The 14,615-nt window shown below is 43.0% G+C and overlaps 1 protein-coding gene across 5 annotated transcripts in view; it reads left to right on the top strand.

Moving 5' to 3' along the window:
* The window catches only part of POLR3G (RNA polymerase III subunit G), a 56,683-nt gene that overhangs the window by 899 nt on the left and 41,169 nt on the right, over positions 1–14,615 (top strand). For 2 of the 5 annotated variants that reach the window (XM_040241537.1, XM_040241536.1), the window contains exon 1: positions 97–238. The exons of 1 other annotated variant lie outside the window; for it this stretch is intronic. The gene's annotated coding sequence lies outside the window, so the exon portion shown is untranslated. Of the gene's footprint in view, positions 1–72; positions 239–14,615 lie in introns of those variants that run through there. 2 more of the 5 variants (XM_040241535.1, XM_040241533.1) reach the window with 2 other exon arrangements.

Below are 14,615 nucleotides of genomic sequence, written 5' to 3'. Positions count from 1 at the left end.
GCCTGCCGAGGGCTAAAAAAGCTCTGGGCCCGGTGGGCGGGGCCTCGCTCGGGAGTGGGCGGGGATAACTGCTTGGGATCTGAACGCCGCTGGGAGGCCGCGTGGAGGGAGGAGCGCGCCTTCTCCAGAGGTGGAACCGGCCGGCCCTGGAGCGCCGGAACCTTCGGTGTGCACCCCTTGGTTGCCGGCCGGCACTTCAGCTGTACGCTTTCCCCGAGTCTCGAGACTTAGCGAGCAGGTAACTGAGGAGGCAAGCGAGGGCTTGGGAGGAGTTGGGGGTATGTGTGGGGGGGTAAAGGGGCACGTGGAGAAGGTAGAAGGAAGTCAGCCGTTGAGATTAATTAAAGCGCCTCTGGGTTGAGGGGCGTTGGAAGATTAAGCTTTTGGTTCCCCTTCTCCTAATCCCTTCACACTCTTAAAAAATCGTAGTTTCCACAGTTTACCTAGTCTACACTTCTTAGGACTGTTTGCGGGGAGTTAGAAGAGAAGTGATGCTCTTACTGATGGTCAATTTAATGCCGATGGTGTGATGGACTTAAACGCGAGTCATTGCCGCAGACTTGCAGCTAAGGGCAGGATATTCAGTATGTTTTCTTAACTGTTAGCACTTTATCCTGTATCCCAGGGAGGGATGTTGTTGATAAGGTTTTTCTTCTCTTCTAAAAGAATTATACATTCGTTCCCCTGCCTTCCCTTGTTTTTGGTGAGTTTGTCCGCTCTTGGAAGAGAGCAAAGAAAGTTGGTAGAGAAAGAGTAACCTAGAGAGAGGTGGAAGCAGCCGCACCTTGAGAAGACAGGAAAAGTGGGTAATGACATGGGTGTGGCCCCACCGGCTGCAGAGATCACCCCCACTAATAACACCAGGTTCCTCCTGCCCCCATCCCGCATCTTCTCGCTGTTGAAACCCCCAATTAGGCTTCAAAAATTCCCTTGAGAACTTGACTAACCTCCCTGCTCAGCCAGGAAAAATTATGAAGACTCATGAGACAGCATTATGAAAGATAATTATGAAAACACTTACTGCGTGGCAGCTACTAATAAGCCTTCATAGAGGGAGAGGTGTATTCTCCTCCCCTACGGTTAAGTCTTGGATGAGGATGTAGCCTTTCTGAATATTTGCCTAACCTAGTTAGAATTTATCCAGACATTCAGTTCTGCAAGCTAAGTGATGTGTAAAAGTACAGAATTTTTTTTTTTAAGATCACAATCTGGGTTCTCAAGGAATTTGAAGGAAGATAATATTTGCACACAAATGTTGGCAATATAAAGCAAATGAGATATGTCCCCAGAGGAAGTAAAAACGAGGTTCTATGAGAATATGCATGGAAGGAACTGTTTCGGAGTAGCAATTTGAGCTGGCCTTAAAAGACCACTGTTAGCATGATCTCAGCAGGGACATACAGACCTCTCTGTCATTTTATTTTTCCTCTAGTCAAAGGGAGGTGAACTGCAGTGATATCCTTACCAGGCTGTGAGCTCAGCAATAATTCTCCCAATTTTTATTGGACTTTTGCCAGGCTCATGGTTAGTAATAGGACAGGAAAAGGTGAATGAGTCTTCAAAGAGGTCTTCACACTTACAGATCCTTCTTGTACACTTTCTTTTATATATCCTTTCCTAGTTCTCAGCATGACTTTTCCCTTCACTGTGTCAGGTTTGTGTTCAAATATTACAAGATACAGGAGAACTTCTTTAGTCTTTCTATAATAGCACCCATGTTTCTTGCTTTTTTTTTTTCATAGCACTGATCACTACCTGACACTTTCTATAAAGCACTTTTTTTTTTCCCATTTCCCATAATAGACTGTGAGCACTATGAAAGCAGGGATTTTGTTTCATTCACTATTATATTCCAATTATGTAGAAGATGGTCTGACACAGAGGGTACTTAATAAATACTTGAAGAGTGGATAATTGAAGAAATTACTGAGGAGATAGACAAGAACTGACAATTACAACATGATTTTTTAAAGGGCAATAAAAGCAGTGTGTGTGCTATGTCCCTTCAGCCATGACAAACTCTGTGACCCTATGGACCATAGATCCTATGACACAGGCTCCTCTGTCCATGGGATTCTCCAGACAAGCATACTGGAATGGGTTGCCATGCCCTCCTCTAGGGGATTTTCCCGGCCCAGGGATCGAACCGGCATCTCTTATGTCTCCCTCATTGGCAGGCAGGTTCTTTGCCACTAGCGCCGCCTGGGAAGCCCCCAAAACAGTGTAGCACTTGGGAAACAGGAAAGAGATAGGTCTGCTTCCACTTAGGGTGAAAGAAATGATAGAAGAGAAGTAGTATTTGCATATAATTTTCAGTGATGATGGGGCTTGGTCAGGTGGACTTGGCATTCCAGGCAGAAGGAACGCAACATGTGACAGCGGGAATAGCAGATTTGGGAGTGTTTAGAGTTGGGGTGAGAGGGTAGTCCAGGATGCAAGAGGTGGAAAGTTAGACCTCAAAGCTCTGTTAGTTAAGAAGAGTGATACATTTAAGGTTTGTGTTCAAGAGAGATGACTGGGGAATGGATTGAAAGGATGAGTCTAGCCATTAGAGGCGCTTCCCAGGTGGAGAAGTGGTAAAAAAAAATCTGCCTGCCAATGCAGAGAGACGTGACTTTAATCCCTGGGCCAGGAAGATCTGCTGGAGGAGGAAATGGTAACCCACTCCAGTATTCTTGCCTGGGAAATTTCATGGAGAGAGGAGCCTGGAGGGCTACAGTCCATGGGGTCGTGAAGAGTCAGACACGACTAAGCAATTGAGCATGGAGTATTAGAGATCCAGCCAAGAGATGCTGAAGCCCTGAACTAAGGCAGAAGTAAAGAAAGGCAAACTAGTAAGAAGGGACACAGAGCTGTTTGTCTTCTGTGTTTAGATGAGGGGATCACGGGAGATGGAGACAAGGTCAGCATGACTATTAGTTTCTAATTAGGGCAATTTAGGTGTCATTCATCAGGAAAGATACTGTAACCTGGCTTTCAGTGCCTCTCCTAGCTTCCGTGTCTGCTTGTATCTGTGTATTATTCACCTCGGGAATATGTGCAAGAAACTTAACTGTGTGAGACATGGAGGACAGCACAGTTCAGCCGCAATTACAACTCATAAAACGTTAGAGTGAGAAGGAGTTTCCGAACTGAGCTCAATCTCTGCCTCAGGGTTGTTTCTGTTATTAATTAGAATAGGCTTTCACAGGTCAGCTCCTGGGTGCTTGAACTGCACCCATGAAGCTCTCTCAGAACAATGTTGAATACGAATTTTCAGGAGGCGTCCCAAAAAGGAAGGGTAGTACATCTGATTTTACATCTTTCAATCCAATTTATTTTGCCATTACTATTTCAGTTCATTGTAAAGATTAAAGATATTGTCGGGATTTGAAACGTCTTCACCTAACCTCAAAGTGTGCTACAGGCAGCATAATATAAATATAAGGACAATGGAAAGGTAACCTGAACTTTTAACCCAGTCCTGACTTTGTTAGGAATTAGCTCTGTCTTTAGGCGCTCCATTGACCTTTCAGTGCCTCACTTTCCTATATAAGGGGAAGTTCAGTCTGGAGCCATGGTTTGTAATTTAGGTTACACACTGGAGTCTCCTGGGGTGATTTAAAAAGTCCTATGGCACCCCACTCCAGTACTCTTGCCTGGAAAATTCCATGGATGGAGGAGTCTGGTAGGCTGCAGTCCATGGGGTCGTTGAGGGTCGGACATGACTGAGTGATTTCACTTTCACTTTTCACTTTCATGCATTGGAGAAGGACATGGCAACCCACTCCAGTGTTCTTCCCTGGAGAATCCCGGGGATGGGGGAGCCTGGTGGGCTGCCATCTATGGGGTCTCACAGAGTTGAATATGACTGATGTGACTTAGCAGTAGCAGTACTGCCTAAATCCTACCTCTGCAGATTCTGATTTCCTTGTTCTGGGGTGATGTTGGAGGGTTTCTTTATTTTTTTTCTCTTTATGCTGTTGTTTTTTTTAACTCTCCTGATGATTCCAGTGTACAACCAGGTCCCAAACTTAGTTCCAGAAGATAACAAACAAAAACAAAAATTCTTAATAGTTGGCTGAATAAGTTGTATTTCTGAGGGGAAATTTGCCCATCAAATCACCATTAGTTCAGATCAGTGGCTTAGCTGTGTCTGACTCTTTGTAACCCCATGGACTGTAGCACACCAGGCTTCCCTGTCCTTTACCAACTCCCAGAGTTTGCTGAAACTCATGTCCATGGAGTCAGTGATGCCATTCAAACATCTCATCCTCTGTCGTCCCCTTCTTCTCACGCCTTCAATCTTTCCCAGCATCAGGGTCTTTTCCAATGAGTCATTTCTTCACATCAGGTGGCCAAAGTTTTGGAGTTTCAGCTTCAGCATCAGTCCTTCCAATGAATATTCAGGACTGATTTCCTTTAGGATTGGCTGGCTTGATCCTTGAAATCTAAGGGACTCTCAAGAGTCTTCTCCAACACCACAGTTCAAAACCATCAATTCTTTGGCACTCAGCTTTCTTTATAGTCCAGCTCTCACATCCATACATGACTCCTGGAAAAACTATAGCTTTGACTAGATGGACCTTTGTTGGCAAAGTAAAATCCCTGCTTTTTAATATGCTGTCTAGGTTTGTAATATCTTTTCTTCCAAGGAGCAAGCATCTTTTAATTTCATGGCTGCAGTCACCATCTGCAGTGACTTTGGAGCCCAAAAAAATAAAGTCTGACACTGTTTACACTGTTTCTCCATCTGTTTGCTATGAAGTAATGGGACCAGATGCCATGATCTTCGTTTTCTGAATGTTGAGCTTTAAGCCAACTTTTTCACTCTCCTCTTTCACTTTCATCAAGAGGCTTTTTAGTTCCTCTTCACTTTCTGCCATAAGGGTGGTGTCATCTGCATATCTGAGGTTATTGATATTTCTCCCGGCAGTCTTTATTCCAGCTTGTGCTTCATCCAGCCCAGCGTTTCTCATGATGTACTCTGCACTTAAGTTGAATAAGCAGGGTGACAATATACAGCCTTGACGTACTCCTTTTCCTATTTGGAACCAGTCTTTTGTTCCATGTCCAGTTCTAACTGGTGCTTCCTGACTTGCATAAGATTTCTCAAGAGGCAGGTCAGGTGGTCTGGTATTCCCATGTCTCTCGAATTTTCCACAGTTTATTGTGATCCACACAGTCAAAGGCTTTGGCATAATCGAGCAGAAATAGGTGTTTTTCTGGAAATCTCTTGCTTTTTCAGTGATCCAGTAGATGTTGGCAATTTGATCTCTGGTTCCTCTGCATTTTCTAAAACCAGCTTGAACATCTGGAAGTTCACGGTTCACATACTGTTGAAGCCTGGCTTGGAGACTTTTGAGCATTACTTTACTAGCGTGTGAGATGAGTGCAATTGTGCGGTAGTTTGAACATTTTTTTGCATTGCCTTTCTTTGGAATTGGAATGAACACTGACCTTTTCCAGTCCTGTGGCCACTGCTAGTTTTCCAAATTTGTTTCACATTGAGTGCAGCACTTTCACAGCATTATCTTTCAGGATTTGAAATAGTTCAACTGGAATTCCATCATTTCCACTAGCTTTGTTCATAGTGATGCTTCCTAAGGCCCACTTGACTTCACATTCCAGGATGTCTGGCTCTAGGTGAGTGATCACACCATCGTGGTTATCTGGGTCCTGAAGATTGTATAGTTTTTCTGTGTATTCTTGCCACCTTTTCTTAATATCTTCTGCTTCTATTGGGTCCCTACCATTTCTGTCCTTTATTGAGCCCATCTTTGTATGAAATGTTCCCTTGGTATCTCTAATTTTCTTGATGAGATCTCTAGTCTTTCCCATTTTATTATTTTCCTCTGTTCTTTGCATTTATCACTGAGGAAGGCTTTCTTATCTCTCCTTGCTATCCTTTGGAACTCTGCATTCAAATGTGTGTATCTTTCCTTTTCTCCTTGCCTTTGACTCCTTGTCTTTTCTCAGCTATTTGTAAGGCCTCCTCAGACAACCATTTTGCCTTTTTGCATTTCTTTTTCTTGGGGATGGTCTTGATCACTGCTTCCTGTGCAGTGTCCCAAACCTTCGTCCATAGTTCTTCAAACCTCTGTCCATAGTTCTTCAGGCACTCTAGCAGATCTCTTCCACTGTATAATCATAAAGGATTTGATTTAGGTCATACCTGAATGGTCTAGTGGTTTTCCCTACTTTCTTCAGTTGAAGCCTGAATTTTGCAATAAGGAATTCATGATCTGAGCCACAGTCAGTTCCTGGTCTTTTTTTGCTGACTGTATAGAGTTTCTCCATCTTTGGCTCCAAAGAATATAATCAATCTGATTTCAGTGTTGACCATCTGGTGATGTCCATGTGTAGAGTCTTCTCTTGAGTTGTTGGAAGACGGTGTTTGCTATGACTGGTTCTTCTCTTGAAAAAACTCTGTTAGCCTTTGCCCCATTTCATTTTGTACTCCAAGGCCAAGTTTGCCTGTTACTCCAGGTATCTCTTGACTTCCTACTTTTGCATTCCATTCCAAGTCAACCATAAGTCAATAAATAAGGAAACAACATTGATTATGAAACTTGCTGTATAAAGAGTATTCTGCTAAACAGTGGGGAATATAAGATTTCTAGTGTTAATACATTTTGAAGAAACAGAAAAATGGAAGTGAAACTCGTTTGGAGAAGATGCTTTTCCCAAAAGAGGCATTGTCTGTATTTCTTCCAGAATTGAAGAAAATGGCAAAATATATCACCTCAGTTTTTAAAAATCCATGTATTTAAACAGAAGAATCTTTCCAAAAGCAGGTTGGGAGGAACTGACAGTTGTGATGTTGAGCAAGTTAAACTGAATCTTAAGATGAAAAGGGATGCAGCCAGACAAGGAGGAAGTGGTTTCCAGTGGAAAGAGTGCTAGTCAAGAAATGATTACAGGCCAGTGAGTCAGGAGGATCAATGCAAGCATCATAAAAGGGCTCTCAATACTTGGAATAGCGACTTTGGACTTAATTATGTAGCCAAGAGGGAAGAGAAGAGAAGCGTTTAATCAGAACAATGCTTTCGAATGAATAGTGTGAGAGAATAAAGTAAACAGGAAGAACAGGGGATACTACAAAATCTGCAGCCATCAAAAGTGAGGTGGAAAGAGCCAAACTGAATTATGGTAGAGAAAACGGAAAGGAAGGGACATTTTGAAAACAGTTAGATGATTGATTCCAATGGAGGGGTGAAACAGAATGATAAATCAATCCTGACTCACTCCAAATCTTCAAATATTGGTGACTGGGGAAATAGCATACTGTGGACAGAAATAGGGACATTCTATATGAAAAGTGAGCTAGTTACTATAGAGAGATGATCTCAGTATTTGAAGCTAAGATTGTTGTTGTTTAGTCTCTAAGTTGTGTCCAGTTGTTTTGCAACCCTTTGGACGATAGCCTGCCAGGCTCTTCTGTCTTTGGGATTTCCCAGGCAAGAATACCAGAGTGGATTGCCATGTCTTTCTCTAGGGGAATCTTCCCAATCCAGAGATCAAACCCCCATCTCCTGCATTGGCAGGTAGATTCTTTACCATTGAGCTGCCAGGGAAGCCCTGAGTTTAAGGTACTGTCCAAATATTCTTATGGTAGTAAGAAAATGGGATGAAAGTCAGAACAAAGCTTAGTGGTAGAGGTAACTGTATGGAGGACGTTATCAAACCCTGAGAGGGGGTGCTTTTTCCAAAGATAAGGAGCTGAACTGTAGATTGAACCTTAAGGAAATCCATATTTAGGAAGTTTTAAGAAGAGAAGTAGACAAAAACTGGTCATGAGTTAGAAGAACCTGCAATCAGACTAACGCCTGGAGAATAGACAGTTTCATAAGGATGGAGGCAATAATGAGTGGTATGCCTTGCATATACCAGTCCCATCACTTCATGGCAAATGGATGGGGAAACAATAGAAACAGGGGCAGATTTTATTTTCTTGGGCTCTGAAATCACTGTGAACGGTGACTGCAGCCATGAAATTACAAGACGCTTGCTTCTTGGAAGGAAAACTATGACAATCTAGGCAGCATATTAAAAAGCTGAGACATCACTTTGCCAACAAAAGTTCATATAGTTAAAGCTATAGTTTTCCCGTTAGTCATGTGCAGATGTGAGAGCAGGACCGTAAAGAAGGCTGAGCACCAAAGAATTGATGCTTTCAAACTGTGGTGCTGGAGAAAAGACTCTTGAGAGTCCCTTGGACACCAAGGAGATCAAACCAGTCAGTCCTAAAGGAAATCAACCCTGAATATTCATTGGAAGGGCTGATGCTGAAGCTTCAATACTTTGGCCACCTGATGTGAAGAGCTGACTCATTGGAAAAACCCTAATGCTGGGAAAGATTGAAGGAAGGAGAAGGGGACGACAGAGGATGAGACGGTTGGATGGCATCACTGACTCAATGGACATGAGTTTGGGCAAGTTCCAGGAGATGGTGAAGGACAGGGAAGCCTGGCATGCTGCAGTGCATGAGGTCGCACAGAGTCAGACACAACTGAGCGACTGAACAACAGCGTACCTTTGACATCTAAGAGCATGAACAAGGGGAATAGTCCAGTGGATTTTGCCACTGAGGACTGTTAGGGACCTTTGCATTTCAGCATCTGCCTGAGTATCATTCCCATCACAATAAGATAAAAGCCAAACCTTTTACCAAAGCTCACATGGGGCTCCACAAGATCTGGTCTTAATCAGCCTTTCCTTGCTTCTCACCTGCATGAGCTTCTTCCTCAGATACTGCATCTTGGGGCTTCCTCTCCTGCCCTTGTTTTGCCTTCCGTGCATAGCCATCTTCTGCAGAAGGCAATGGCAGCCCACTCCAGTACTCTTGCCTGAAAAATCCCATGGACGGAGGAGCCTGGTAGGCTGCAGTCCATGGGGTCACTAAGAGTCAGACACGACTGAGCGACTTCCCTTTCACTTTTCACTTTCATGCATTGGAGAAGGAAATGGCAACCCACTCCAGTGTTCTTGCCTGGAGAATCCCAGGGATGGGGGAGCCTGGTGGGCTGCCGTCTATGGGGTCGCACAGAGTCGGACACTGAAGCGACTTAACAGCAGCAGCAGCATAGCCATCTTCACCTCATTCCTCCATCTTAAAACTCTTAGTCCCTCTACAGCACACCACCGCTCCAGCTTATTGTCCACAGAAAGACTGCACTTGTGTGAAAAAGTCAGTACTACACCTCTTCCTTATTCTTTACCCCTTTACCATGATTTATTTTTCTTCAGAGCTATATTGATTCCTACAGCTGCCACAACTGGGTGACTTAAAAACAACAGAAATTTATTCTCTCATTTTTAGAGACAGAAATCTGAGATCAAGGTATTAGCGGAGTTTGTTCCCTCTGGAGGCTCTGAGCAAGAATGTTCAGCACCTCTCTTCCAGCTTCTGGTGGTTCCTGGCACTCCTCATGTTTCTGGGTTGCTGCTATGGCACCCTAGTCTGTGCTCCCATCTTCACCTAGTGTTTCCCCTGTGTGCCTCTGTCTGCCCAAGCACCCCCGTTATAAGGACACCAGTCACTAGGAGAGGGCTCACCCTTCTCTTGTATGAAAGTGAAGTGAAAGTGAAAGTTGCTCCGTTGTGTCCGACTCTTTGCAACCCCATGGACTATACAGTTCATGGAATTCTCCAGGCCAGAAAACTGGAGTGTGTAGCCTTTCCCTTCTCCAGGAGATCTCAACACAGGGATGGAACTCAGGTCTCCTCCGTTGCAGGTGGAGTCTTTACCAGCTGAGCCACAAGGGAAGCCCAAGAATACTGGAGTGGGTAGCCCATCCCTTCCCCAATGGGTCTTCCCAACCCAGGAATCGAACTGGGGTCTCCTACATTGCAACAGGATTCTTTACCAACTAAGCTGTCAGGGAAGCCCAATCTCCTATGACCTCATGTTAATTTGATTACATCTCCAAAGACTTTATTTACAAACAAGGAAGGTCATATTCACAGCTAAGGGGGTTGGGGGAGGACATAATTCAACCCACTACAGGAGCACATAATATTATGTTACTTACTTATGGTTGTTCGTCCACCAAAATACAAGCCCTGAAGGCAGAGACTTGGTTTTGTTCAGTGCTCTCTGAATGCCTGGAATACTCAATATTAACTGGATGAAATTGGCCCACATGAAGTAGAGGATGATTTGGATAATGAGAAAATGGGGAAAGCTGGTTAAAAAAAAAAAACAAAAAAACTCTTCATTCAAGAAGCTTAGCAGGATGAAAAAGGACCACGGAAATGGCTTAATCAACTTAAAGGATTTCAAGGGATTCAAATAGTAAAGCTTAGGCCACAACTTGTGAGTCTGTTGTCTGTTTTGCCAAGAGACTGTTACCAGAGTCCAGCCATTGACTCTCATTTCTGCAGGAGAAGCGAATGAAATTTAGCAACTTCTCCAGATACAGGAAAACTGACTCATGATAACCAAGCTAGAAAGAAATGGATTTCTAGGCCAGAATGCCATGTAATTATTAAGGGTATCTCAAGAGTTAGGATTGATTTTTCTGCCAAGGGCAGTGCATTCACTAATGATAATCAAGTTTATACACCCAAAGGTTTCTTAATAAATATGAAACTTTAGAGTCAGCAGAGTTCGATAGCTCTCAGGAGATACTCCATCAAATAACGACGGCTGATATACTCTCTTTTTAGGTGGGTTTTCCTTAGAGTGAAGGTGTGAGCTCTTGTTCAGTTGCTCAGTTGGGTCCAACTCTTTGCAGCACCATGGACTGCAGCTTGCCAGGCTTCCCTGTCCTTCACCATCTCCTGGAGTTTGCTCAAACTCTTGTCCACTGAGTGGGTGATGCCATCCAACCATCTCATCCTCTGTCGTCCCCTTCTCCTCCCGCCTTCAATCTTTCCCAGCATCAGGGTCTTTTCCAATGAGTTGGCACTTCGCATCCAGTGGCCAAAGTGTTGGAGCTTCAGGTTCAGCATCAGTCTTTCCAGTGCTCAGCAATGTTCATACTTGGGAGACCTGCTTTCTATAGATTCAGCATACGTTTTAGTGACTCAGCAATTGAAACAAGGCCATTTGTATATTTTCCCTCTCTTAGTGGGGACAACTGGCATGAGCTTGGTTATTAAAATAAGTATCTTTTCTATATGAATTGTATTTCATAGTAACTAAATAGTAGATGAGGGGAATTGATTACTGGTGGGATTCAAGTTAAGAAAGAAATGATAAAATTTGTTTTATCACCACTTTGTAATCCATAGTGAACTTGTAAATCTAGGATATGATCATCAATACCTGCAGTTTTAAAAATCATTAAGTGAAAACTGATTTCATGTTACAGTTGACTCCAAACAATACAAATTTGAATTACATGGGTCCACTTATGTTTGGACTCTTTTTTCCAACTTTATACTGGACAAAACAAACAGCACGTGACCCCAATGACCGGAGAACATCACTGAAAGAGACTTCATATGCATCATCTGATCAGTAGGAAAAACAGCGTCTCTTTTGAGTATTTTTGTAAAAAATCAAACCCAAATTTGAGTAAGCCTCTAGTCCATCTGTTTATAGAAAATACAGGGAGTAGAGGAATGTGTTAGGAGAAAGCAATGGCACCCCACTCCAGTGTTCTTGCCTGGAGAATCCCAGGGATGGGCGAGCCTGGTGGGCTGCCGTCTGTGGAGTCCCACAGAGTCGGACACGACTGAAGCAACTTAGCAGCAGCAGCAGAGGAATGTTAAACCACATCTTATGTATGCAGTCACTGAAATCCACAGTATGGGAGATTGTCCACCCCTCCTACTCTCAAAGTGTGGTCTGCAAACCAGTAACACTGCTGTCTTCAGAGAGCTTGTTAGAAATGCCGATCTTCAGGCCTCATCCTTGGCCAGCTGGTTCAGATTCTGCTTTTTTGACAAGATTTCTGAATAATCTGCACATACCTTAGGGTTGAAGGTGGAGAAGCATTGTAGAGGATAGTGACCTGGTTTTCTCAACACATAAATAGTCAGGGAGAAAAGGGAGGTAACTGTTACAGTGGTATGGAGGACCTATTCTTGCTTTCTTGGACTTGACGGAGTTGAATGATACTCGGTATCATCATTGGGGGAAAGATTTAAAGAATGTGCATTATAATCTTCACTGTAGTCCAATGAGTTGTAGTGAAAGGGCCCTAGTGTAGGAATCCTGTTTTCACACTACAGTTGACTAAACAACACAAACTTGAACTGAATGGGTCCTCTTAAGATGTGGATTTTTTTTCAGTGAAAACTAACAGTACACAAACTGAGGTTGGTTGAATTTGAGAATGGAGAACCATGGATTCGGAGGGTTGACTATAAAATTACACACAGATTTTTGACTGCGTGGGGTGGTCAGTGCCCCTAACCCCATTTTGTTCAAGCATCAACTATATAGAGTAGTCATGTTTCAGATGACTCAGAAGTTCAGTATAGGACTTAAGAATTTTATTGTTCTCTAACAATGATAACTTTATCCCTAAAGTTACAGAGTACAGGTTTATCTTTAACAATTCTTTCTCCTTGGACAGACCTGTTCAAAGTCTTATGAGTCCATTCCCATTTCTAAAAGGAGGACTTTGGAATAGATCTCAAGGATTCTTTCTGACACTCAGATTTTGGGATAAATAAATCATTTAAGCATTTTAAGTATGTATGACTGCTGATAGTCTTCAAGTTGATTTGGAAAACAAGGTGTCCCGTGTTCATCAGCACAGCCCCTGCTGGTCCACATTTTTAATGCATATCTGAGATCCCATTGCAGAACCACAGAGGGGTGGAGAGAATCATACCAGCTGACCGCACAGTGGTTGGGGCAGCATCACAAAGAAGCCCTAGGGTCAGCCCTCCAGGCAGTCTGTGTGAGGTCACTGAGACCGTCATCACCATACATTCTAAGCTTGACTAAGGAGGACATGCTTAGGAATCAGTTTATCCCGTATTTGTTTCTTTACAAGTTTTGCTTTCCAGAAGTGTTTTAAATGAGCCATGCAACCTAAGGGGTGGAGTATATTTTGCTTTTAAATGCTGGTTTCACTTTTCTTGCAATACCATGAGAAGTAACCAGTAACGCTGAAGAAGCTGAAGTTGAACAGTTCTATGAAGACCTATAAGACCTTTTAGAACTAACACCCAAAAAAGATATCCTTTTCATTATAGGGGACTGAAATGCAAAAGGAGGAACTCAAGAAACACCTGGAGTAACAGGCAAATTTGGCCTTGGAATGCTGAATGAAGCAGGGCAAAGACTAATAGAATTTTGCCAAGAAAATGCACTGGTCATAGCAAACACCCTCTTCCAACAACACAAGAGAAGACTCTACACATGGACATCACCAGATGGTCAACACCAAAATGAGATTGATTACATTCTTTGCAGCTAAAGAATGGAGAAGCTCTATACAGTCAACAAAAACAAGACCGGGAGCTGACTGTGGCTCAGATCATGAACTCCTTATTGCCAAATTCAGACTTAAATTGAAGAAAGTAGGGAAAACCGCTAGACCATTCAGGTATGACCTAAATCAAATCCCTTATGATTATACAGTGGAAGTGAGAAATAGATTTAAGGGTCTAGATCTGATAGATAGAGTGCCTGATGAACTATGGAATGAGGATCGTGACATTGTACAGGAGACAGGGATCAAGACCATCCCCATGGAAAAGAAATGCAAAAAAGCCAAATGGCTGTCTGGGGAGGCCTTACACATAGCTGTGAAAAGAAGAGAGGTGAAAAGCAAAGGAGAAAAGGAAAGATATAAGCATCTGAATGCAGAATTCCAAAGAATAGCAAGAAGAGATAAGAAAGCCTTCTTCAGCACTCAATGCAAAGAAATCGAGGAAAACAACAGAATGGGAACGACTAGAGACCTCTTCAAGAAAATGAGAGATACCAAGGGAACATTTCATGCAAAGATGGGCTCGATAAAGGACAGAAATGGTATGGACCTAACAGAAGCAGAAGATATTAAGAAGAGGTGGCAAGAATACATGGAAGAACTGTACAAAAAGATCTTCACGACCCAGATAATCACGATGATGCGATCACTCATCTAGAGCCAGACATCTTGGAATGTGAAGTCAAGTGGGCCTTAGAAAGCATCACTATGAACAAAGCTAGTGGAGGTGATGGAATTCCAGTTGAGATATTTCAAATCCTGAAAGATGATGCTGTGAAAGTGCTGCACTCAATATGCCAGCAAGTTTGGAAAACTCAGCAGTGGCCACAGGACTGGAAAAGGTCAGTGTTCATTCCAATCCCAAAGAAAGGCAATGCAAAAGAATACTCAAACTACCGCACAATTGCACTCATCTCACATGCTAGTAACGTAATGCTCAAAATTCTCCAAGCCAGGCTTCAGCAATACGTGAACCGTGAACTCCCTGATGTTCAAGCCGGTTTTAGAAAAGGCAGAGGAACCAGAGATCAAATTGCCAACATCCACTGGATCATGGAAAAAGCAAGAGAGTTCCAGAGAAACATCTATTTCTGCTTTATTGACTATGCCAAAGCCTTTGACTGTGTGGATCACAGTAAACTGTGTAAAATTCTGAGAGAGATGGGAATACCAGACCACCTAACCTGCCTCTTGAGAAATCTGTACGCAGGTCAGGAAGCAACAGTTAGAACTGGACAT

The sequence above is a fragment of the Oryx dammah genome, unplaced genomic scaffold, assembly GCF_014754425.2.
Source record: "Oryx dammah isolate SB20612 unplaced genomic scaffold, SCBI_Odam_1.1 HiC_scaffold_5, whole genome shotgun sequence".
NCBI lineage: Eukaryota > Metazoa > Chordata > Mammalia > Artiodactyla > Bovidae > Oryx > Oryx dammah.
The sequence above is the reverse complement of the archived record's forward strand: the minus strand, read 5'-3'. Positions and strand labels throughout refer to the sequence as shown.